General features: G+C 45.1%; 1 long non-coding RNA gene and 1 other non-coding gene across 2 annotated transcripts; one reads left to right on the top strand and one right to left on the bottom strand.

Annotated features, from left to right (window-relative positions):
• Nucleotides 1-5,686: 5,686 nt before the first annotated feature.
• On the bottom strand, nt 5,687-5,759 carry TRNAG-CCC. The gene has a single exon. It is a non-coding gene; the product is annotated as a tRNA-Gly (tRNA).
• Nucleotides 5,760-22,747: 16,988 nt separating this feature from the next.
• Nucleotides 22,748-24,451, top strand: LOC122424449. The gene is made up of 2 exons (XR_006264431.1): nt 22,748-22,910; nt 24,177-24,451. It is a non-coding gene; the product is annotated as an uncharacterized LOC122424449 (long non-coding RNA).
• The last annotated feature ends 247 nt before the right edge of the window (nt 24,452-24,698 follow it).

Raw genomic sequence — 24,698 nt, 5'->3', positions numbered from 1 at the left:
TGCTGTGGGTTTGTCATATATAGCTTTTTATTATGTTGAGGTATGTTACTTCTATGCCTGCTTTCTGGAGAGTTTTTATCATAAATGGATGTTGAATTTTGTCAAAGGCTTTTTCTGCATCTATTGAGATAATCATATGGTTTTTATCTTTCAATTTGTTAATGTGGTGTATTACATTGATTGATTTGCAGATATTAAAGAATCCTTGCATTCCTGGGATAAAGCCCACTTGGTCATGATGTATGATTTTTTTAATATGTTGTTGGGTTCTGTTTGCTAGAATTCTGTTAAGGATTTTTGCATCTATGTTCATCAGTGATATTGGCCTGTAGTTTTCTTTTCTTGTGGCATCTTTGTCTGGTTTTGGAATGAGGGTGATGGTGGCCTCATAGAATGAGTGTGGAAGTTTACCTTCTGCAATTTTCTGGAAGAGTTTGAGTAAGATAGGTGTTAGCTCCTGTCTAAATTTTTGGTGGAATTCAGCTGTGAAGCCATCTGGTCCTGGGGTTTTGTTTGCTGGAAGATTTCTGATTACAGTTTCGATTTCCTTGCTTGTGATGGGTCTGTTAAGATCTATTTCTTTCTGGTTCAGTTTTAGAAAGTTATACTTTCCTAAGAATTGTCCATTTCTTCCAAGTTGTCTATTTTATTGGCATAGAGCTGCTGGTAGTAGTCTCTTATGATCCTTTGTATTTCAGTGTTGTCTGTCGTGATCTCTCCATTTTCATTTCTAATTTTGTTAATTTGGTTCTTCTCCCTTTGTTTCTTAATGAGTCTTGCTAATGGTTTGTCAATTTTGTTTATTTTTTCAAAAAACCAGCTTTTAGCTTTGTTGATTTTTGCTATGGTTTCTTTAGTTTCTTTTGCATTTATTTCTGCCCTGATTTTTAAGATTTCTTTCCTTCTGCTAACCCTGGGGTTCTTCATTTCTTCCTTCTCTAATTGCTTTAGGTGTAGAGTTAGGTTATTTATTTGGCTTTTTTCTTGTTTCTTGATGTAAGCCTGTAATGCTATGAACCTTCCCCTTAGCACTGCTTTTACAGTGTCCCATAGGTTTTGGGATGTTGTGTTTTCATTTTCATTCATTTCTATACATATTTTGATTTCTTTTTTGATTTCTTCTATGATTTGTTGGTTATTCAGAAGCGTGTTATTTAGCCTCCATATGTTTGAATTTTTAACAATTTTTTTCCTGTAATTGAGATCTAATCTTACTGCACTGTGGTCAGAAAAGATGACTGGAATGATTTCAATTTTTTTGAATTTTCCAAGACCAGATTTATGGCCCAGGATGTGATCTATTCTGGAGAAGGTTCCGTGTGCACTTGAGAAAAAGGTGAAGTTGATTGTTTTGGGGTGAAATGTCCTATAGATATCAATTAGGTCTAGCTGATCCATTGTGTCATTTAAAGTTTGTGTTTCCTTGTTAATTTTCTGTTTAGTTGATCTATCCATAGTTGTGAGTGGGGTATTAAAGTCTCCCACTCTTATTGTGTTACTATTAATTTCCTCTTTCATACTCATTAGTGTTTGCCGTACATATTGCGGTGCTCCTATGTTGGGTGCATATATATTTATAATTGTTATATCTTCTTCTTGGATTGATCCTTTGATCATTATGTAGTGTCCTTCTTTGTCTCTTTTCACAGCCTTTATTTGAAAGTCTATTTTATCTGATATGAGTATTGCAACTCCTGCTTTCTTTTGGTCTCCCTTTGCGTGAAATATTTTCTTCCAGCCCTTCACTTTTAGTCTATGTGTCCCTTGTTTTGAGGTGGGTCTCTTGTAGACAGCATATATAGGGGTCTTGTTTTTGTATCCATTCAGCCAGTCTTTGTCTTTTGGTTGGGGCATTCAACCCATTTACATTTAAGGTAATTATTGATAGGTATGGTCCCGTTGCCATTTACTTTGTTGTTTTGGGTTCACGTTCATACAACCTCTCTGTGTTTCCTATCTAGAGAAGATCCTTTAGCATTTGTTGAAGAGCTGGTTTGGTGGTGCTGAATTCTCTCAGCTTTTGCTTGTCTGTAAAGCTTTTGAATTCTCCTTCATATCTGAATGAGATCCTTGCTGGGTACAGTAATCTAGGTTGTAGGTTATTCTCTTTCATTACTTGAAGTATGTCCTGCCATTCCCTCTGGCCTGGAGGGTTTCTATTGATAGAATCAGCTGTTATCCTTATGGGAATCCCTTTGTGTTGTTATTTGTTGTTTCTCCCTTGCTTGCTTTAATATTTGTTCTTTGTGTTTGATCTTTGTTAATTTGATAATATGTGTCTTGGATGTTTTTGCCTTGGGTTTATCCTGTTTGGGACTCTCTGGCGTTTCCTGGACTTGGTGGCTATTTTCCTTCCCCCATTTTTAGGGAAGTTTTCAGCTTATTATTCTTCTCGAGTATTTTCTCATGGCCTTTTTTTTGTCTTCTTCTTCTGGGACTCCTATTTGATTCGAATGTTGGGGGTTTCACATTAAAATGTCCCAGGAGGTCCCTGAGGTTGTCCTCATTTCTTTGATTTCTTTTTTCTTTTTTTCCTTCTGCTCATTTATTTCCACCATTTTATCTGTCTACCTCCATTTCCTATCTTCTGTCTTCCGTTAATTCTACTCTTGGTTCCCTCCAAGTGTTTTTGATCTCATTTATTACAATTATTCCATTTTTTTAATTGACTCTTTTTTATTTCTTCTAGGTCCTTATTAAGCATTTCTTGCATATCTTTCTCAATCTTTGCTCCAGGCTATTTATCTGTACTCCATTTTGTTTTCAAGATTTTGGATCATTTTTATTATCATTATTCTAAATTCTTTTTCAGGTAGATTCCCTATCTCCTCCTCTTTTGTTTGACTTGGTGGGCATTTTTCATGTTCCTTTACCTGTTGGGTATTTCTCTGCCTTTTCATCTTGTTTAGATTGCTGTGTCTGGAGTGGGCTTTCTGTATTCTGGAGGTCTGTGGTTTCTTTTTAATGTGGAGGTTTCATCCAGTGGGTGGGGTTGGATGATTGGCTTGTCAAGGTTTCCTGGTTAGGGAAGCTTGCGTCGGTGTTCTGGTGCATGGAACTGGATTTCTTCTCTCTGGAGAGCAATGGAGTGTCCAGTAATGAGTTTTGAGATGGGTCTGTGTGTTATGTGTGACTTTGGGCAGCCTGTATGTTGACGCTCAGGGCTATGTTCCTGCGTTGCTGGAGAATTTGCGTGGTATGTCTTGCTCTGGAACTTATTGGCTCTTGGGTGGTGGTTGGTTTCAGTGTAGGTATGGAGGCTTTTGGATGGTCTTTTATTACTTAATGTTCCGTGTAGTCAGGAGTTTTCTGGTGTTCTCAGGTTTTGGGCTTAAGTCTCCTGCCTCTGGATTTCAGTTTTATTCTTCCAGTAGTCTCAAGGCTTCTCCAACTATACAGCACTGATAATAAAACTTCTAGGTTAATGGTGAAAAGATTCTCCACCATGAGGTTACCCAGAGAGGTTCACAGAGTTACATGAAGAAGAGGAGAGGGTGGAGGGAGATAGAGATGAGCAGGAGGAGAAAAATGGGGACTCGAGAGGAGAGAGACAGATCTACACAGTTGTCTGTTCCCAAAGTGTTCTCCGTAGCCCAGACACCCACAGAGATTCACAGAATTGGATTGGGAAGAGAAGGGGAAGGGAGGAAATAGAGGTGTTCTGAGGCAGAAAATGGAAAGTCAAAAGTGGGAGAGAGTAATCAACACACTCCTGAGTAAAAATGGGTACTGAATATTGGATTCTTAAATGTCCAAAATTGATATCAAATACTGAAAAACAAAGATTAAAAATCTAGAGTAGAGGTTAGACTCTTAAAAATGCAATATTAAAAACAAAAACAAAAAATTTTAGAAATATATATGAAGTTCAGTTTAAAAATATGGCTTCTCTTTTTTTTTTTTTGCAAGGTTATAGTGAAATGAAAATGAAAATTAAGGAGTAATAGAGGACTTTAAAAGAAAATAAGAGAAAAAAATAAAATAGGAAAAAAATTTTTTTCCTAATTAAAAAAAATAGTAAAAATATATGAAAGTGAAAATGAAAGTTAAGGAGTAATGGGGGAGTAATAGGGAATTTTAAAAGAAAATAAAAGAGAAAAAATAAAAAAAAAGAAAAGAAAAAAAAATTTTTTTAATTAAAAAAAGAAAGTAAAAATATATCTAGGAATTTCTCTGGAGCCGTTGTGGTCAGTGTGGGTTCGGTTCAGTTTCAGATAGCTCCTCATTCCAGCTTACACTTCTCAATATCTATAGGCCCTGCCAGTGTAGTCGGTGTTACCTACAGGGATTTTAATCTGTTGCACCGGTCCCTTCTGAAGCGGTTCCCTTTGTTTATTTGGCTTCTGTTTGCGGGTCTCTTCAGTGTCTAATTTCCACCCTGACACAGGCGGGCGGAGGTGGTCTCTGGTTCAGGTTGGCTAGTTCCGTCGCGCTGCGGGGAGGGAGGGTGCTGCAGACAGATATCGCTGTGTGTGGGGAGCACTCGCAGTGTTCCAGCCACACTGGGTTTGCCCCACTCGCGGGTGTGTGCTCTCCCCGTCTACGCTGCTCAGGCTCCCGGCTGCTCTATATGGAGTGGGCCCTGCGTTGCGTGCAGTTCCAGTTTTTGGGTACTACACAAAAGCGCAGACTCGGTTGGGCCTGCGTTTTGTGCCTTCCCCAGCCCGAGCAGCTCAGGCAGCCAGGAGCTGGACGGGCGCACTCTCCCCGGGTGCGGTGCGCCCTCTCCCCTCCACGGTCCCAGCCTCAGTTTCCGCTGGTCGGGTGCACCTTGTGTCTATTCTTGGGAGCTGGCCTCTAGCTGCGACCCTCCCGGCGGATGTTGACCAACCAGAATCTCAGGAAGTCTTTGGTTAGAAACTGGAGGCCCCTTTGCAGTGCGGTAGGGGATGCTGTCTCTGGGGCCGAGTTTGCCCCTTTCCCCTCCCCCGTGTCTCCTGCCTCTGGCGGGGATGGGCCGGTCTGCAGCCGGCTAGCTCTCCTCTGGAATTGCTCAGTCCCTTTGTTCTGCGAACGGCTGGCAGTGTGTTTGGGCTGGTTAATTTTCTCCCTCTCTCTTGGTATCCCACAGTTTAAGTTGCTATCTCATTTTAGCTCCCTCCGATTGCCCCCAGGGCATTCAGGCCTGGTTCTTACCTAAGCAATGCCGCCTGCTCCTCTCTGTTCCGCCCCCATTTTCTGGCGGCGGATGCGGGCGTCTGCGGTACTTTTCTGCTGGGAGTTGCTTTTAGGCATGCAATCTGTGAGTTTTTTATTTTTCCTCCCAGTTAGGTTGCCCTCCGAGATTTGAAAGCTTCCCCCAGACCTGCCCGTGAGAGGGTTTCCTGGTGTTTGGAAACTTTCTCTATTACGACTCCCTTCCCGGGACAGGTCTCCATCCCTAGCTCTTTTGTCTCTCTTTTTATCTTTTATATTTTGTCCTACCTCCTTTCGAAGACAATGGGCTGCTTTTCTGGGCGCCTGATGTCTTCTGCTAGCGGTCAGAAGTTGTTTTGTGAAGTTTGCTCAGCCTTCAAATGTTCTTTCGATGAATTTGTAGGGGAGAAAGTGGTCTCCCTGTCCTTTTCCTCCGCCATCTTGGCTCCTCCGACTCAGCCATTTTAAAAAATATTTATTTGACTGCGTTGCATCCTAGTTGTGATTCCACATGGAGTCTTTGCTCCTTGTTGTGCCATGCAGCATCTAGTTTCCTGGCCAGGGATCGAACCTGGGCCCCCTGCATTGGGAATGCAGAGTTTTAGCCACTGGACCACCAGGGAAGTCCCTAAAATCTATTTTAGAATAACTTTTACACACTAGGGATAATGGGAATATTCAGCCGTGTTCAGCCCATCAGGAAGTCTCTAATGAACAAGAGGTTGGGTGGGTGCCTTGTAGCACCCAAGTTTTCCAGGAGAACTTAAGGAGCAGAGAGGAGATAAAAATCAGTATAGTTAAAGCTGTCATTACCATCTTTTCTCATCATGTTTTCCATTCGGTTTGCCATATTGGCATTTTAATTTTCCAAAGCCTTGTGAACCTATTTCCTGTTAACATCTTCTCATGGCATGTTGAAATCATTCTGTACTCTGGGAAAAAAAAAAGGTAATGGTGCTTTTATATGTTACCTTTAGGGGCAAAGTTGACACATGCAGGCTTCATTCAGATTGAAATGTCTGAGGTCCCGTCTGTGAACCTGTGTTATGGGCAGTTTGGAACCAGTTGTATAGCTTGGCCTCAAGGCCAAAATGAGACTGAATTGTGAAGGAGGTGATGTCTGGTTTGATCCATTTCCTGTTTCTTGTCTTTTCTCAGTGATTAAATTGACCTGTCTGAGCAGCCCATTCTCGTCTACTCCCCATGTCTTATTCTACACAGCAGCCTTATCTATCCTTTTCTGTCCGTCACAACCTACCTGTCCTGAGTACTATGCTTTCAGAGCTCTGCCCAATCTCCTCTTCCCTGAGTTCAGTATGTACTTTGAGTACATACTGAATTGATAATTCCAATTTTCACATTGTTATTGGAAACCATATTAATAAAGGTTTTAATTATTCCCATGCACAGTATGAAAAAAAAAAACTTTGGAGAAAAGAGAGATGGTTTTGAAATAAGGCATATCTGAGTTTGAATAATTATGAGCTGTGCAACCATAGGCAAGTTAACTCTTAGATTGGTCTAGCTGTGAGATAATCATGATGACCCTACTTTGAGAGGGTGGTACCTGCCTTTAATAAAGGAATGTAGCTAATCCATTGCAAGTAATACAGTAATACCCATAGTTTACTTCCTCTCCCAAGAATTTTGTCCCTCTTAATGTCCACCCTGTTCTCCTTTATCACAAATAGATTCAGAATAACAGTTTCCCATCATTGCTTCCTCTATCCTGAGGAAGATGAAAGTGTCACAATGGACCAGTTCTGCATAGGTTGTTTTACTTTCATGCCTGTGGCAGATGACTGCAAGGGTAACTTTGTCAGATGGTTACTAAGCATCTCCCCAAAGCTAACAGAGGGAGCTGGGCAGAACCTCTGAGCTATCTTCCATCCCCTCCTCTTTGGCACCCAAGAGGATGTTTGCTGCCATCTGCGAGGACTCTTTCTGTGTCTGAGAGCCCATTCTCTGGCCAGAGCCAGCAGTTTTGGACAGCACTCATTGTTACAAGGTGTTTTGCCACCTTGGGCTGACATCTGCCTTCTGGTCTGTCATCTATTCTTTCCAGCCTTTGGAATCTCTTTGGAGGGCTCTCCTTTTCTCATGTGATGGCAATAGATCAGCTAGCAAACTGTGGTCATGTGTTCACGATGTCTTCTCCCCCTTCTCCCCTTTAGATTTTAGGCACCACTTTATCCTTCTTAAGTTACACTCCACTCTTCTGTTCCACTTTGTCAGCAGTCACCTTTCCCTCCTATCTCAGTGGCCTGTGGTTCAGCCTCTGCAGGGGCAGGAGCACCAGCTTTGAAATTAGGTCTGGTTTGAATACATGCTTGACACCTACTGGAAGCCTCAGTTTACCTGTCTGTAAAGTGGAAACAGTAATACCAATGTCATAGTACTACCATGCAGGTTAAATGCTCTGCTATCTAGAAAGTATGCTGTCTAGAAAGTGTGCAGTCTAGTGCATGGAATGGAGAAGGTGTTTGATCCCAGGTGGCAGTGTAATTATTATTTAATTATTAGGCAGTTATTGTGTGTTCAGTTTCAGGTAGGTAGTCATCATGTTTGGTTCTCTTAGTAAGTCTTCTCAGGGACCCTTAAGATTTTGCCCAGTCTGGATGTGGGTGTCCTTTCCTCCCTTACAACAGGAAAGGGACCTTAAGTAAGTGTTTCTGTTATTTTGTTTATACTCAGAGATTCTTAGGAGGATAGGATTGTCAAAATACCATGTGATGGTCATGTTAAGTACCTTAGTTTGAGGCAGGTTATCATTTAAGAACAGTTTGCATCCTCTTTGACTGAGTATGTCCTAAGAGGCTCCCTGAGAATGCAACACGATGTCCAGATGTCCGTGGGCAGAATTCCAGAGCTTCTGAAAGATGAGCCTGTCCTGTGGCTGATGAACAAGGTATGAAGACACTAAATCCCTCTGAGGGAGTCTAGCAAGGCCTTGCCCCTGACAGGCCTTTCTGGAAAGATGGGATGAGTTCACCCAGAAAAAAAGGGATGGGGGTGGTTTCAAGGAAGAGTCTTCCTTGTCAGAAATTAGACAGTGAAAGATCTGGGGTTTTCTGTTGATTTTCCCAGTTGTTCTCACAGCCCAAGACACATAGTTTGGCCATGATGTCATCTGACACGGATAGACATGCCACAGCCAGAAGCTGTCAAGCAGGTCTTGGGTTATGATGGAGGGCGGGAGGGATATGCAGTTTGAGTAATGTTTTCCAGTAGGGTATTATCACCCGTCTCATCACTGATGGAGGGGAGAGAATTGAACTTCTTAAAATACTCAAAACCAGCTTTTCTGTATCACCCCCAAAGACCCTGATTTTCCAAGTTAAAATCCTGTATTTAGCAGTCTTGTCTTTTGTCATGCTGGGAAGTATTTTCAAATCATCCAGTTGAATGTAGATGATGAATTTCAGTCATTTGTCTATTAATTCATGCAATCAATGGATCATTCAGTCATTTGGTCTATGGTTCAGTTGGTCATTTGGTCTCATTCCATTGGTCCATTGATTTTTCAGTCTTTCAGTCATTCAACAAACAGCCATTGCATAACTCTGTATCAAGAGCTCTGTGGGTGTGGGGCATCCCACAGTGGTTAAAAAAAAAATTCACAAGATCTTCTGCTGGGAAAGGCAGATGTTAAACAAAAAATTACAGCCAAAGGTGATGAATGAGGAGCATTGTGATAGGAAAAGCAAGGGCCCTGAGGGAAAGGATGATCAGTTTGGCTGGATATTACAGTTCTCTGTCACCTATAACATCAGATTCCCGTGACTTAACTTTCAGGGTATCTAAATAAATAACTCCAGACAGCCCTCCACTAGAAAGAATTAGAGATAATATTTGTGAAGCTTTTGATATGTGGTCAGGCCCTGAACTAAGTCTTTTACAAAGATGGTCATAGTTAATCCTTGCAATAACTAAGAGTTAGGGCTTACACGCTAGTAAAGTAATGTTCAAAATTGTCCAAGCCAGGCTTCAGCAATACGTGAACCGAGAACTTCCAGATGTTTAAGCTGGTTTTAGAAAAGGCAGAGGAACCAGAGATCAAATTGCCAACATCTGCTGGATCATCGAAAAAGCAAGAGAGTTCCAGAAAAACATCTATTTCTGCTTTATTGACTATGCCAAAGCCTTTGACTGTGTGGATCACAATAAACTGTGGAAAATTCTTCAAGAGATGGGGAATACCACCTGATCTGCCTCTTGAGAAACCTGTATGCAGGTCAAGAAGCAACAGTTAGAACTGGACATGGAACCACAGACTGGTTCCAAATAGGAAAAGGAGTACATCAAGGCTGTATGTTATCACCCTGCTTATTTAACTTATATGCAGAGTACATCATGAGAAATGCTGGGCTGGAAGAAGCAAAAGCTGGAATCAAGATTGCAGGGAGAAATATCAATAACCTCAGATATGCAGATGACACCACCCTTATGGCAGAAAGTGAAGAGGAACTAAAGATCCTCTTGATGAAAGTGAAAGAGGAGAGTGAAAAAGTTGGCTTAAAGCTCAACATTCAGAAAACTAAGATCATGGCATCTGGTCCCATCACTTCATGGGAAATAGATGGGGAAACAATGGAAACAGTGTCAGACTTTATTTTTCTGGGCTCCAAAATCACTGCAGATGGTGATTGCAGCCATGAAATTAAAAGACACTTATTCCTTGGAAGGAAAGATAACCAACCTAGATAGCATATTAAATAGCAGAGACATAACTTTGCCAACAAAGGTCCATCTATCAAGGCTGTGGTTTTTCCAGTGGTCATGTATGGATGTGAGAGTTGGACTGTGAAGAAAGCTGAGTGCTGAAGAATTGATGCTTTTGAGCTGTGGTGTTGACGAAGACTCTTGAGAGTCCCTTGGACTGCAAGGAGATCCAACCAGTCCATCCTAAAGGAGATCAGTCCTAGGTGTTCATTGGAAGGACTGATGCTGAAGCTGCAACTCCAATACTTTGGCCACCTGATGCGAAGAGTTGACTCATTGGAAAAGACCCTGATGCTGGGAGGGATTGGGGGCAGGAGGAGAAGGGGATGACAGAGGATGAGATGGCTGGATGGCATCACTGACTCAATGGACATGAGTTTGAATAAACTCCAGGAGTTGGTGATGGACAGGGAGGCCTGGCATGCTGCGATTCATGGGGTCGCAAAGAGTCGGACATGACTGAGTGACTGAGCTGAACTGAACTGAGGGACTCTTAAGTATCCCCATTTCACAGATGAAGAAGCTGAGACTCAAAGAGCATTAGCAACTTGTCTGTAGTTGCACAGAATGAAGTGGCAGAGCCAGGACTGAACCCTGTTCTCTCTGGTTCCAGAGCATGTGGTGCTATCCACAGATGCTTTTTTCCTACTCATGCCTGGTAACTGGGAATCCTGTAACAAAAGGAGAGAACCCAAGGCGAAGAGGACCCTTCCTAGCTTACTCCCAAAGAGCCAAGTGCTCTGCAGTGAGGCTGGCAGCTGATGGGAATAAGAGCAAGGACTTGGGGTGACCAAGTCAGAGAACATCTTGGGGTGAGCTGTGTTCCTGCATCCGAGAAAGCCTGAGAAGTCTACGGGAAGCTGTTTGTAACAGCAGAAAGACCTTAGGCAATCCAGCCCAGATAAATCAATCTTATGCTCACGCATGCATTTTAAATGTAGCTAGAGTAATACAAACTGAATTAAGAACCTACTGCCCACATGACATCTTTATTTGGTTGTAAAACACTCTATTACACACACTCGCTTGCTTTTTCGATGATCAGAAAAAGAAAGTGAGTCAGTCATTTCTGCAAAAATAAGTCCTGTGTTTCAAAAGAAAATAGTTTTCTAAGAGAACACAGCCTTCTTTCTATTTTTTTCCCCACTCCTATGTCCCCTCCTCCCATTCAGTAATATGTATCTCCTGTCCAGATGTTAGATGACTTTGAACTAATTTGGAAGTCTTCGTGCTTAATTTAGAAGTGATTCACATACACATTGAGTAGTATCCAAGTTTGGCCAGAGATAGAGATAGTTGTAGGATGTGATTCAGGCTTGCCAGTGAGAGGTCAGCGTTCTATCACTTGAGATGTGACTGAATCACTATGGTGACTCAGCTTGAGTCTCTACGACTGTGGACATATGGTGAGCATGCTCAGCAGCTTCTTTTAGTGTCTGCCACGTGGTTTGAGTTGATTCTCTGCTAATGGGCACATATTCTCAATGGAGATGTGAGTGGGTCATGTTTCCTTATATCTCTCTGTCCGTTTGCTTTGGTATCTGCCATTGCCACAGGCTTAGTTCATCCATCATCCGTTCCCCAAAGGGATTCTTTTACCTGCTGTCTTACTATCCTTAAAGGCTGTGTGTACTCGGTCATGTCCAATTCTTTGAGACCCAATGGACTGTAGCCTGCCAGGCTTCTCTGTCTGTGGGATTTTCCAGGCAAGAATACTGGAGTGGATTGTCATATCCTTCTGCAGGGGATCTTCCCAGCCCAGAGGTCAAACCTGTGTCTCCTGCATTGGCAGACAAATTCTTTACCACTGAGCTACCGGGGAAGCCACATCATTAAAGACTGCTCCATCATTAAAGAGGAGTAAATTAGGAGTTGGGGATTAACAGATTACACACTATTATACATAAAAGAGATAAAGACCTTCGGTATAGCACAGTGAACTATAAGTAATATCTTGTAATAGCCTCTAATGGAGAAGAATCTGAAAAAGAATATATATATGTAAATGGCCACCCACTCCAGTATTCTTGCCTGGGAAATCCCATGGACAGAGGAGCCTATAGTCCATGGGGTCACAAGAGTCAGACACAATGTGGAAACTAAACAGCAAATACACACACACACACACGTTTATATGTATACACACACATATATAACTGAATCACTTTGCTATGCCACTGAAGCTAACACATTATAAATCAGCTAAACTTTATTTAAAAAAAAAAAGATAATTCCTTCCTTTCCAGAGTCACAAACAGTGAGCATCGGAATCCAAGAAGTCTGCCTAAACGCCATATAACTACAATGGTACTGTCTCTGCTAGTGCAGTGTTATGACTGTCACCACCATCTGCACTCCTGTTAGTACCAGCAGGTGATACTGTGTAACACTTACTGTGTTACAGCCACTGGTTGAATTCTTTATATGCTGTGTCTCTATTCATCCTTGTACCATTTGCATTCGGTGGGTGCTATCTGGATCCCTCTTTTGCTGAAGAAGTGAAACGAAGGGTCAGATAAGCAAAGGGATTCACCTGAGTGTTTGAAGTGAAGTCGCTCAGTCGTGTCCGACTCTTTGCGACCCCATGGACTGTGTAGCCTACCAGGATCCTCAGTCCATGGGATTTTCCAGGCAAGAGTGTTGGAGTGGGTTGCCATTTCCTTCTCCAGGGGAACTTCCCCACCCAGGGATCGAACCCGGGTCTCCCGCATTGTAGGCAGACGCTTTACCATCTGAGCTACCAGCTGAGTGTTAGCCACGGGTAAATGGCAGAGGTATTTTGTAAACCCGATTTACTCGACACTGTACTGTAACCACCTCATCAGTGCTTCTACCTTCCTGATCTTTTTCACCACCTCATATCCAGTCACCTCTGTGCTGTTGTTTATGTGATACTGGTGGCTTGGCACTCGCCATACTCAGAGGAACAAGGCGGCAAGAGCAGCAGAGTCATTTCCAGAGGTCACAACTTTTAACCTACTGATACTTCAACTACAGTCTGCCTCATCCATCAGAGAAAATCCCTGGGAGGAAAGCAGAAACCTGGATTAGAAACAGATTCTTCAGGAAGAGCTTGTTGAGCCTCTCTGTGATACTTTTCTTATCAATATCCAGGCGAGAGAGCCATTCTCAAAGTCCTTTCTTTTTGCCTCATAGACTTTTTCCCCCTTATCACACTATTATTACAATTTTGTTTCCTCTCCTGAGGATTTTAGCTTGTTCTTTGTAGGAATAGTCTGAGGGCAACTAAAAGGTTTTGTGCAAACTGTGTTTCCCTAGGTTGGTTAACTCTGATCTCTACTCAGGAGGACCTGATGGAGTGTTTGGACATTGGAAAGCATTCCATGGTTTCTAATTTCAAGGTAGAAGGGTTACTCCCACAGGCAAGAGTAGCTCCTGTCCTGGGGACTCCACCCTGGCTTCCTGGTCACCCAGTCCTTCCAGGCCAGGTTTAGATTCCTTGGGCCCCAGAATTCCCTGCTCAAAGGAGCCTGATCCCATTTTCAGAGCAGAGCAGGTCTCTTCTCTGGGGCCATTCTCTTCCACGGAGAATGGTGGAGGGAACCAGGAGGTGGCTGTTTATGGGGTGTGGATTGAGTTTGAGAATCTGCATATGTGTGAGTAAAGACAGCTTAGAGTGTGGGGTGGAAAAGGAAGATGGAAACATACTAGAAGCCAGAGGGGAATCTAAGAGCTTGGAATTCAAACCTAGCCTTCCAGGTAGTTTTAAAGACATTTATCATGGTAGGAAGATAAACCATACTTTTATTGAGCAGTGTGTTATCTGGGTTAATAGCTTCTGTATATTCAGACATATAATATGTAAGCCTCTGCTGGTACCCTTTCCCCTGAGTTCCTCAAATATTAGGAATAGGCCTTTAGCTACCACTAGGGTGATCACTCGGAGAAGGCAATGGCACCCCACTCCAGTACTCTTGCATGGAAAATCCCATGGACAGAGGAGCCTGGTGGGCTGCTGTCTATGGGGTCTCACAGAGTCAGACACATCTGAAGCGACTTAGCAGCAGCAGCAGAATGCCGGATTGAAGCTGCTAATGGAGAAAGACCTAGGCAAAAAGTGAGCTGATCTTTTGAGAAACTCACTATCTGTAATATACTGACTGTTCTTGGTTTGTTTAACTAAACAAAACTCAAGACTCCTTCTTTTTGGGGCAAGAAAGAGCTTCTATTTATGTTTTCATCATAATAGCACACTAGAAATTCCATTTAATGATAGACCTGTTCACGGAGTCAGGAGAAAATTAAAGGTCATTTAACCACAGGCAGGCCTCCTGTCTCCAGGCAGGATGCTGCCATTAGCCGTGGCCTTTGTAAAAGTGCCACCCAAATCAACAGCAAGTGTTGAGTGCCCGCTAAAAGAAGAAACGTCATAAGAAGGAAATCAAAATCAGTTTTTTCATATCTGGGATGGTCTTATTTTCTCCACGAACAAGGAGACTGGACTGGTTCCACCAGCATTATTCCTATCCCATTTCTGACTGTGTTGTCTAAGATGACTCCATGCCAGAGAAAGCCTACAGGTAACCAAGGACCGTGGACATTTTGGGGGTATTTGGCACCTGAAAGAAGACTAGATGGGAGCATCTTTAACCAGACAACTCTCTAGGCAGTATTGAGAGGTAGACAAAGCTCGTCTCTACTGAAATTGCTGCTTCTACTTTTCCTGAGTTCCTGGGAAGAAGACATCCTTTCATTTATTGAATGAGGCCAACAGGGGTAGCTTTCCAAGCAAAAGGAACTGTGAGAGCCACGGCTCTGCAGCAGGAACATACTTACTTGAAAACCTAAAAGCAGACGAGCGGGGTGGGCTGGCAGAAGGGAAATACGGGGCGAGATGGGGCCCTAGAGGCGGGGAGGGGCCAGGTCACCTAAGAGCTAAGAGCCACAGTAGATGTTTTGGATTTTGACAAGCGTGATGGAAGCACAGTGTGGTAGGTTGAATTTTGAGTCCCCCAAAGAGATCCACACCCTGGCCCTGGAATCTGTCACAGACAGAAATGGACTTTGCAGATGTGGTGAAGTTAAGGATCTTCAGGTGGGAAGGTGACCCTGGATTGTCTGGCTGGGCCCTGAGTGCCACTCCATGTCTCCCTGAGAAGGTGAAGGCAGAGGGAGCGTTGTCATAGGAGAAGAGAGGCAGTGTGGTCAATCAGGGAGTGGGTAGAGTGATGGAGTCACAAACCAGGGAGTGCCAACAGCCTGCTGAGGCTGCAAGAAGCAATGAGCAGATTCTCCTCTGGAGTGTCCAGCGGGAGCCACAGTGACTGAGGCCCAGGGACACTCCTTTGGACTTCCAGCCTTCAGAACTGTGGGGCAGGAAAGTTTTTCTATAAACCACCATGTTTGTGGTGATTTGTTACAACAGCCAAAGGAAGCAGATACAGACACTGCTTAGCTTTAGGCTGGAGTGTGATTTGATGGGTTTTGCATCTTTCGGTGACCACTTTGAGGGCTTTGTGGAGCAGACAGCAGAGACAGGCAGAGGTGGAAGCTGAGAGACCAGCTGGGAAGCTGTTGGCAGAGCTGTGATGCAGCAGTGGAGGTGGAGAGAGGTGGAACTTTCAAGATGTTATGCTCTGGAGGTTGAGTGACGAGACTTGCTGACAGATGGCCGTGGGGAGAAGCAGGCTGTGAACAGGCTCATCAGCAGCTGAATCTGAACGTCGATGTGTTCTTTCTTCTGAGAAAAGCTTCTGATTTTAAAAAGAAGCAGGAGGATAACCCAGTGGTGGGGTTTTAAGCCCTGTGTAACAGTACAGTTGTGGAGAAAGTGCTTACGGGGTTGTGGGCTTGGGAACTCGCCCTGCAGTCCTTTGTGTCGCTTGGTCTAGCTGACCGGCTCCGTTCATAAGCTGTCCTCAGTCCTTTTCCAGAAATAGATGGGCTGCACATCAGCCAATGACACCTTCCTTGTCATCTCAGAGGACATGTTTGTGATGCTTCTGGGTAGGGGAGGCATCTGGAAGATCTGGTCTGAATGCCACAATGATGATGTCCTCATGACATTTCAGAGCCCCCCCCCCCCCCGCCCCCATCCTGGTTCACATTCTGGCATGTGTCCGATTCACCTGGGAAGTTTCTCCATGAAACAGATTGGAGAGTTGAGGCTGGAGAGATTGTGACCTTAGGCTGGCGTACCATGTAGGGCAATGCTTCTCAGACTTTAAAGGTTCTGATTCAGCCAGTCTGGGGGCAGCCCGAGATTCTGCATCTCAGAGTTCCCAGGTGATGCTGACGCTGCTGGCCTCTGGACCACACTTGAAATAGCATGATGTAGGGGTCACTCTCAGATCTGTAAGCCCCACATGTTAAGGATGAGCTTGACTCCAGTTTGGATGTGAAGCTACATGTACCAGAAACAAAGGCAGCTGGACACGTGATGAGCCCTCCTGTGCAAGGGCCCAGCTGTGATGGGGGTGCTGCAGACCCTTCCCTTCTGTAAAGCAGGGGCACGCAGTGTTCTCTCCTGCTGAGCTCGCAGAGGCTCCCTGCCAAGCCCAACAGGGATCAGCTTCCTAGACTGGATTGTGAGACTGAGGTCTGCCAGGCTCACCCCTTCCAGAAGAGCCAGGGCCAGACGCCTGCCTCAGCCCGGGGGTGTCCGTCTTGCTCGGGGCCTTGTGAGGGCTGGCTTGTGGTCCTCAGCTTACTGTTTGTCACACACAGTCCTGGCCAAGCTTCTTCCTTCCTTCAGACCAGGCCCTGCTCACTGGTTTCCCTGTCAAGTTCCACTCTTACCTCTAGCCTCTACAACCCCACCATATATTAATCCCTCGCTTTCTATGTTCCCTTCTTCTTCTCTCTAGGCCTGAGGAGTCACAGTTTAACTCAGAAGCCATCCTCATACGATGGGGAAGGATATCTGTGGTGATGAGAGAGAGGAGCAGGATCTGGGCCGGAAGAGAGACAGTGCAAACTGGTGGTTAAGAGGGTAGATTTATCTCAATGTAAATCCCAGCTTGGTTGTACCTCATCTGGGTGACTTTGGACATTGTTGGGGCCTCAGTTTTCCAATCAATAAAATGAGGGAAATAAAACTTGATTCTCAGGGTTGTTGTTTTAAAGGGTCAATGAGCCGATGCACTTTTAAAATTAAAAGGCTTTATTTTGCAAGGGGCACGTTATAAGGGCAGTTCAGATTAGCCACTGCTGTCTGTCCTTCCCTCTTCTCTCCTAACCTGGCCATCATCATCCCTCCTCTTCCTGCTCTTAGGATCTTGAGCCTTTAGTTGAGGTACAGTCCTCAGCATGTCCTCCAGGTGAAATTCCAGAGGTAGGAAGAGTTGATTGTATTCCAGAGACCATTATTTTTTTTTTAACTGCCCCATGGGCATGGTTTGGGGCTACCCACTCTGCTGGGCTGGCCACAGCCCTTTAAAAGGAAATGAAGGGAAGTGCTGACGATTCCGGCCATTAGTCCAAACTTGAAACAAACAGGAATCTCTAGGTCCAAACATTTCCCCTGTAAAGCTTTGTTTACCTTGGAGACCAACAGCAACACAATTAGGTTTCAATATCAGCAACATGGAAAAGTTTGAGGTCAAGGGCAGTGGAAGCCTTTTAAAAATCTAGTGTCTGGGACCAGAGTTAATGCCTTCCTTCCTAGATGGGGAGGCGGAGACATTTCAGGGTTGTCCCATCGTATTAAATAATGAGGAGTTGGCATTAGGTTTGGTGTATGGTCCTCCCTAGACGTTTGGAGGAGACTGTTTGAATCAGTGCAGTTGAGGCCCCAAGATGAGTGTTGGCTGGGGCCCTGCCTCCTCCACAGCCAGCCAGGGTAGACGTTGTTGTCCATGGGCCACCTATGGAGAAGAAGTAGAGGCTTTGGCTGGGGTTCATTCACCTACATGTGTCACCAGATGTTCCTCAAGTACCTGGTACACGTCAGTCGCTGGCGGACATGTGGCGGTACAGCTGTGAAGGAAATGCAGGAACCCTTGGCTTCACGGAGCCTGTCTTCTGTTGTAGTTACGGTGCATGTTTAGGTCTTAGAAAATATCTGTTTGCTTCAGCCTGAATTCAGAGACATCAAGGATTCCAAGACCTGGGTTTGGTTGGGAGAGCAAAGATTATCTCACCTATTGGTGCCTTATCTTTCTCAGGGTCTCTTGAGCTGCACCCCACAGGCCTACAAACCCTGTACTTGACCAACTTCAGGAGCAAAGAAAGAGCCCAGAGTCAGCAACAGAGGCAGCCACGGTTTAATGGATGGGGGATCTTACATGTCTGAAGCAAGGTCTCATAGCGACACTACTGTGCGGTGGAGAGCAGGCAGGATGTGGTGCCAGTCTTTGCTCTGGCGTCAGGGAGGGGAAAGTTACCAGTTATAAGGGGAATTGATGTCAGGTTGGCTCATAGGTTACCACGGAAATGAGCAGAGGAGCATACCCCTCAGCATCCCTTTGTTAAACCATCATGGTGGCTAACCTTAGACCAGTCACTAGCCTGGGGCAAGTATGTAAGAATGTCAGGTGAGTTGGGTATAAGTGAGGCAGGCACTGGTCCAGCAGGTGATGTTCAGAGAGCAAGAGAACGGCCAGCTTGAGTTTCTTACTTCTATGAGAATATTAAGAAGCTGTGAGCCTGCATTCCAGTCCTGAAAACTTCTGTCTTCAGTTTCAGAAAGTTTTTATTTCATCCTCTCTTCCTCCCCAACTTCCAGCTTCTGATCTGGTTCTAGCAGAACATTCCTCAGCATCTTTGCTAAGAGGGGCTTACCACAAAGAGTGTGTGTGTGTGTGTGTGTGTGTGTATGTATGTATATATATATTTTTTAAGAGATGGGAACTTGCTGCCTTTCCAGGCAGCTCACTTCATTTTAGAACTGTGTTGACTATGAACCAGTTTCTTGTTTCACCATGTTCTCTGCCTCCAAGCCTCGAGACTGAAATCTGCCACCTTATTCACCAGTGTCCTGATTTTTACTTCTACTAACCCTTCTGGGTTTGGGGGCTTTTATGGGCTTGACTACCATCATTTTCCCTGAAAGGGAAAGACTCCAGTAACATTTCTTTTACTAGTCTTTCCATAAAGATACTGGCCTGGGATAGGCCTCCTTAATCTCCTCCACCCTCTGTTTACCTTCTTATCTGAAAATATGACTGGATTTGCAGATTAGCCAAAGGAAACAGAGACATGTTTTTAAGGCTGGCGACTTGCTTTTTAAGCCTGCCGGTATTTATAAAAGCTTAAATGACTTCTCTGTTCCTTGTGTTGTGTGGGAGGAAAAACTCTTACCTACAGCGGGCTGGGAGGGCAGTGTCAACAAGCTCCCCCAGCCCCCCTCTGCCCCTTTCCTGCTGAAAGCTGGTTTTCTTTTTAACCCAATGTCCAGGCTGGGTGAAATCCTTCAAAAGGAGAAAGCCAGAGACTCAACTAGGAGAGTTCTTTCAGAAGGGAAAGTAGTGCAGGCAGGTCACAGCCCTTTAAAAGTGTTTTTACCCCAAAAAATGTCAGCGGAAGATTTTGGAAATAACTGGGTCTCGTCATCTACTGGACAAGAGCTGGGTGATGTTTAAAAGCACCAGGCCCAGTGGAGTGGAAAGGTTGCATTGATTCACAGAGTTGGTGAAGCCGTGAGGCAGAGGGAGTCGGCGTGGAAGGAATTTTATTTTCTTTAGCTCACTTGAAGCTGTTTTCCAGCCACATGCACACCATGAGCATGCGCCAACCACCACCCCACAGAGGGTGCCTGTGTGCTGGGTCCTCACCGTGTGCCTGAGAGAAGGAACCATTGGCATCCTTGCCATTGGTCCTCGGCATCTCAGGATTGGACTAACAGCAACTCTGAGTTCACGAAACATGCGAAAGCTTACATATTTTAACAGTGCAGGGACCAGTCACGGCCTGAACTTAAAGAAGTGCAGACACTAATTCTCACCTCAGCATAGGGGTCGCTCCTCCTGTCACCTGTGCCGCCCCTTGGAGACAGCCATTGTTTTGAACCCCATTCCTACCACCCTGAGCTTTGTCTGTTTATACAATTGTGTGGCCTGTATGTACATTCATATATACATACGTGGGTATTTCATTTTCGTTTCTTTTCCTTTGTATCACAGGCTCTCACACACTGTATACCGGAGGCGCTTGGTGTATCCACGTGATACCTGGCTGAGGTCATCTGTATTGCGCCCTTCTCCTGGTGTATCCAGAGTGATGGCCATAGCAGATCCCATTGGGGGAATATCCATGGCTGATTCTTTCACTCATATGCTCCTAGATTTTGGGTGATCACCAGACTTTTGTCCTTGTTAACAGTGTGGCCTTTGAACGTTCTGCCGTGTCTCGGTTTTTTTCCAAAGTGGTTTTGTCCATTTACACACTTATCAGCAACGTAGGAGCATCTCATCATTATTCCGTGGGCTGGGGTTTCTGGTAGCTACTGACAAGAGACCAAGCTGTGTGTGTTTCACATACAAAACTGGCCGTGCTGTGAGAACTGTTTAAACATTTTTTTTTCTTTTATTGGAGTGTAGTTACTTTACACGAACTTGGGCAAACTCCGGGAGTTCATGAGAGACAAGGAGACCTGGCAGCTACAGTCCATGGGGCCGCAGAGTCGGACACAACTGAGCGACTGAGCAACAACATAGTCGCTTTCGAGTGTTGTGTTAGTTTCTGCTCTGCAGCAAAGTGAAGCAGCTACACGTGTACACATGTTCCGTCTCGTTTGGAGTTCCTTCTGATCTAGGTCGTGACAGAGCGCTGAGTAGAGTTCCCTGAGCTCCGCAGGGGGCTCTGCGTAGTATAGTAGCATATGTATGTGTGTGGGTCCCCGGTCTCCGAGTTCATCCCACCGCCCCCCTCCCCCTTCAGTATGCACACCTCTGTTCTCTTCATCTGTGTCTCTGTTTCTGTTTCCACAAGGAGAACTTGAGGTCACCTCTCATTTGGCAGAAGGGGCTCACAGAGTCAGGACTCAGTCTTTCCTTGCACCATCTGCCCCCTCCACCCCCCCGCCGCATCTGCACGGGCCGCAAGGAGGATGCTCCTCTTCTGGCAGCTTCTCTATAAGCCTCAGGGACTCCCGCTGAGTGGCCAGACTGAGCTTCAAGTCCTGATCCAGTTCTTGTAGTCGGTGCCACAGAATATGCCAGTAGATGAGACCTGGCTCCATCAGGTGCCCTTGGGACTGAGAGCAGACTTCTCCGCTCCCAGACTCCGGGATCCCATGTGGGAGATGGTCATTCCCCTCCAAGAAAATGAGAGTGTTGCTCCCAGAAGAGAGGAGCGATGCTAGGCAGGCAAAACCAAACCAAACCTAAAAGGCAAGTTTTTAGAAATAAAAACGGCTCCATTTATTATCATAAGAGCTCAGGCAAGGAGGCCCTGACATGTCCATGTGGAAACCTCCTGTATGTCTCTCTGAGCTCACAAAGACCGGGGATTAACGAGGGAAAAACAGTCCTAGAACCTGGCTCTTTGTGTTTCTTCCAGTTTATCTCTCTTATCTCCATTTTTGGATATTTTCAGGCTGGGGAAATGTGACCCTTTGGGATACATTTTTAATATCGTTTCTCATCCAAGAAGGCCCTTGCTTTTATAGCTGCTCCCGCAAACCTACCGCTGTCATTGTTTTCATTCTTACAGTTGCCAAAGGTGAGTTCCAGAGACTGGGTCAGGACATTTGTGTGAGAGGGTAAAGTTCATTCCCAAAATATTTTTGAAGCTTCAGGGTTGCCATAGTTGCAGATGTTAGCAAGGTTACATGTCTCTAAGAGGTCTGGGATGTCTCTTGTGGCTTTGAGAAATCTACATTCTTTAGAGAATTCTTTTCCCGACTGAAACCATTTCTCAATGGGCAGGGTTGGACCATAACAGACAGACACCCACAACCCAAGGAACAGGCACCTGATTAGGGATTCAGACTTGCAGTCAGACTTGTGTCCAAATCCTGGCTCTACCCCTTTTTAGCTGTGTGATCTTAGACAAGTTGCTTAACCTTCCTGAGCTTTACCTTTATATCTGTCAAATGAGGATAACACTGGTGTTGAGAAGACTAGATGAGATAGTGGATGTAAAACTTAGGTCAGGGAGAGAACAGACCCAGTCTTTGTCCTTAAGAAGTTAATAGTAAAATGATTATTAATACAGTAGACAAGTCCCTATAGTGCGTTATAGCAGGAATGCCTGTGCTGGCTTCTAGCTCAGTCTGGATTCCAACCCTGGGTATCCACTTAACAGCTATGCGACCTTACCTCCTTGAGTTTTATTTACTATTCTTATTTGTAAAATGAGGGTGAGGATACCACCTCACGGGATAAAGATGTGAGTTAAAGCAGTTTCAGTAAACCACTTGACGTGATCCCTGGCAGAAAGCAAATGCTCAGCCGGCAGGGTTACCCTTCCCCTTTTCTTTCTGAGAACCTGGAGTCAGCCCTTGTCCCTGCAGTGAGAGTGGGGTGGCTAGTGTTGTTAGCCAGTTGAATTCAGCGGGGTTGAGAAGAGAGAGTGTTCACAGCCTGTCTCAGACACTGGCAGTCCAGTGTGGAGAACTGCCAAATCCCCGCCTCTGGGTACCCAGGGAGTTCTCATTATGTTACTTCCTCTTTTACAGGGTTTGACTTATAGAACAACTGCCATTGCTGTGTGCATGGCAAACATCATTTGAGAAGTGGGGAAGCATGGTCCGATGACCAGGGGGAACCTCAGCTGTTTGTGTGTGGGCAGGGTTGCCCCCTGGTAGCTAGCCTGTTACACATGTGGCCTGAGTGCAGAGAACCATGTGACATTTTTACTGCCATGACCCCAACTGGAGAATGCTTTGGGAACAATTAATTGTGGTGTAAGAATCTGGGTGGGAGTGCTTGGCTTCCAGAGTGAATAATTCTCTGAAGACAAATCGTCCCAGGCTGCCTCCTGCCAAGAGAACACTGTTTCTCGTCCTGGCACTGCTGTAGCCGGGCTCGCCGAGCAGGAGCCGGATGACAGGCAGGTCCGGTCAGAAGCGGGAATACACAAGGATGGATTTGCCTGGAGCTGGGAGACTTACAGATTCCCTTTGGGGGGGCCCTCGGCGGTGGGACATGGTGAGGATATACACTGATGCTGTTGCTGGTAACTTTCTTCTCTCCCTAACCTGCTGTCTCTTTTCTGTTTAAACGCATTCCTGTCTTCCCTTCCAATCTTGTTTCCAACTCTACCTTCTGTGCCTTTCTCATCGGCTGACCCAAAAGTGTCTTGCAGGGCAGCCCTGCTCGCGGTCAGCTTGAGAGAAGTGGAGAGCTCTCCATCTGCCAGACTGATCCCCTTAAAATGCATTACCTAATGTCTTCTTGCAAGGGACTGAAAGTCTTACTCGGCCATGTGACACTGGAATTTTAGAAGGTCCGTGTTGTAGGGAAAATCGATTACCCAGGAGATGAGCACCAAAATCCACTGATGCCCGATGTGCTGTTCAGCTATTGCTGGATAACAAATAATCCCAGAATCTCAGAACAAGGAGTGTTTTGCTCATAGCTCTGCGCATTGACTTAGGTTGTGCTGGGCTGGCTTTGTTCCACAGGGCTTCATTTTGGGGCTAAGGGGAGGGGTCTGTGTGTCCCTGGGGGAACCCATTTCATGGGGATGGCAGATGTCAGAGGGTAAGCACAGCTGCACAAGTACATTTCAAGCTGCTACTTGTGCTGCATTTGCTGACATCCTGTTGGCCCAATCAAGTCACATGTCCAAACCCAAAGAGAAGGGGAAGGGTCATACCATTTGCCTAATTGTGGAGGACCTTCATTGCTGCCCAGCAAGGGGCGCAAAATGCAGGGAGGAGTGAAGAACTGGGGCTGATTATTCAGTCTGTGACCACCAGTAACACCTGAGTATGGATTAGGTAGCTTAGGCCAAGAACAGCAGCAATGGGAGAACATGGCAGGTAGATCTCACACAGTTTCATGAGGGGAGGTGAGAAAAACATAAATAAAGCCTGTCTGTCCTCTAGATGTGGCAGAGATTTGGGGCCTGAAGACAATGTGAGGCCATTGGATAACTAGGAGCAGTGGTTCTCAAACTTCAGCATGTATCAGAGTTAACCTGGAGAGCTTGTTCACATAGACCACTACACTGTCCTTCCAGAATTTCTGGGAGTAGAGAATTTGAACTTCCAACAAATTTCTAGGTAATGCTCATGTTGTTCATTCAGGAACCACATTGCAAGAACCACTTCCCAAGGGACACGGTTATGACTGAAGACAAGTGTTGTTCGTTACTGATGGTCTTCCCTCTCCCCTTGGATTCCATGCCAGTTCTGTTTCCTTCATTCCCATTCACCTCCGTCTTGATTCTGTGCCCCCTTTTCTTTCCAGAGTGCTGGTCAATCCTTCTCCTTCTCCCTAACTCCTTGACACACATTCCCCTTTTCATTTCCCCTGGAAGACGTCAGAACCCAGAATGTGTGTGGCTGGAGTGTGGCCACAGATACAGATACAGCTGTATCAGCTGGTCACAACCTTCTGGAGGAAGACACTCCACGTTTTGGATGAAGATCACCGTCTATGGGGTCGCACAGAGTCGGACACGAACGAAGCGACTTAGCAGCACTAGCACCAGTCAATGCAGAGATAATAAATATCCCAAGGAGTACATATGTCCGTTGGTTCTAGTTATGACAGTTTTTTTAAATTTTTTTGCATGTGTGCTACATCATGTATTTGTACTTTCTCTTCAAAAATGTGTTTGGTGCCTGGTGTCAGCCATCACAAGGCACTGACTATAATGACTTCTGAGGGCTGAAGATGGTCCCCGTGGGACCATAACAAATGTGTCATGAAACTTACCCGGGATTTTGGGAAGTGGTTGGACCTCAACTCAATTCACGTGCACAACCC

The sequence above is a fragment of the Cervus canadensis genome, chromosome 22 (assembly GCF_019320065.1).
Source record: "Cervus canadensis isolate Bull #8, Minnesota chromosome 22, ASM1932006v1, whole genome shotgun sequence".
Classification (NCBI taxonomy): domain Eukaryota; kingdom Metazoa; phylum Chordata; class Mammalia; order Artiodactyla; family Cervidae; genus Cervus; species Cervus canadensis.
This window is presented reverse-complemented; position numbering and strand designations above follow the sequence as displayed.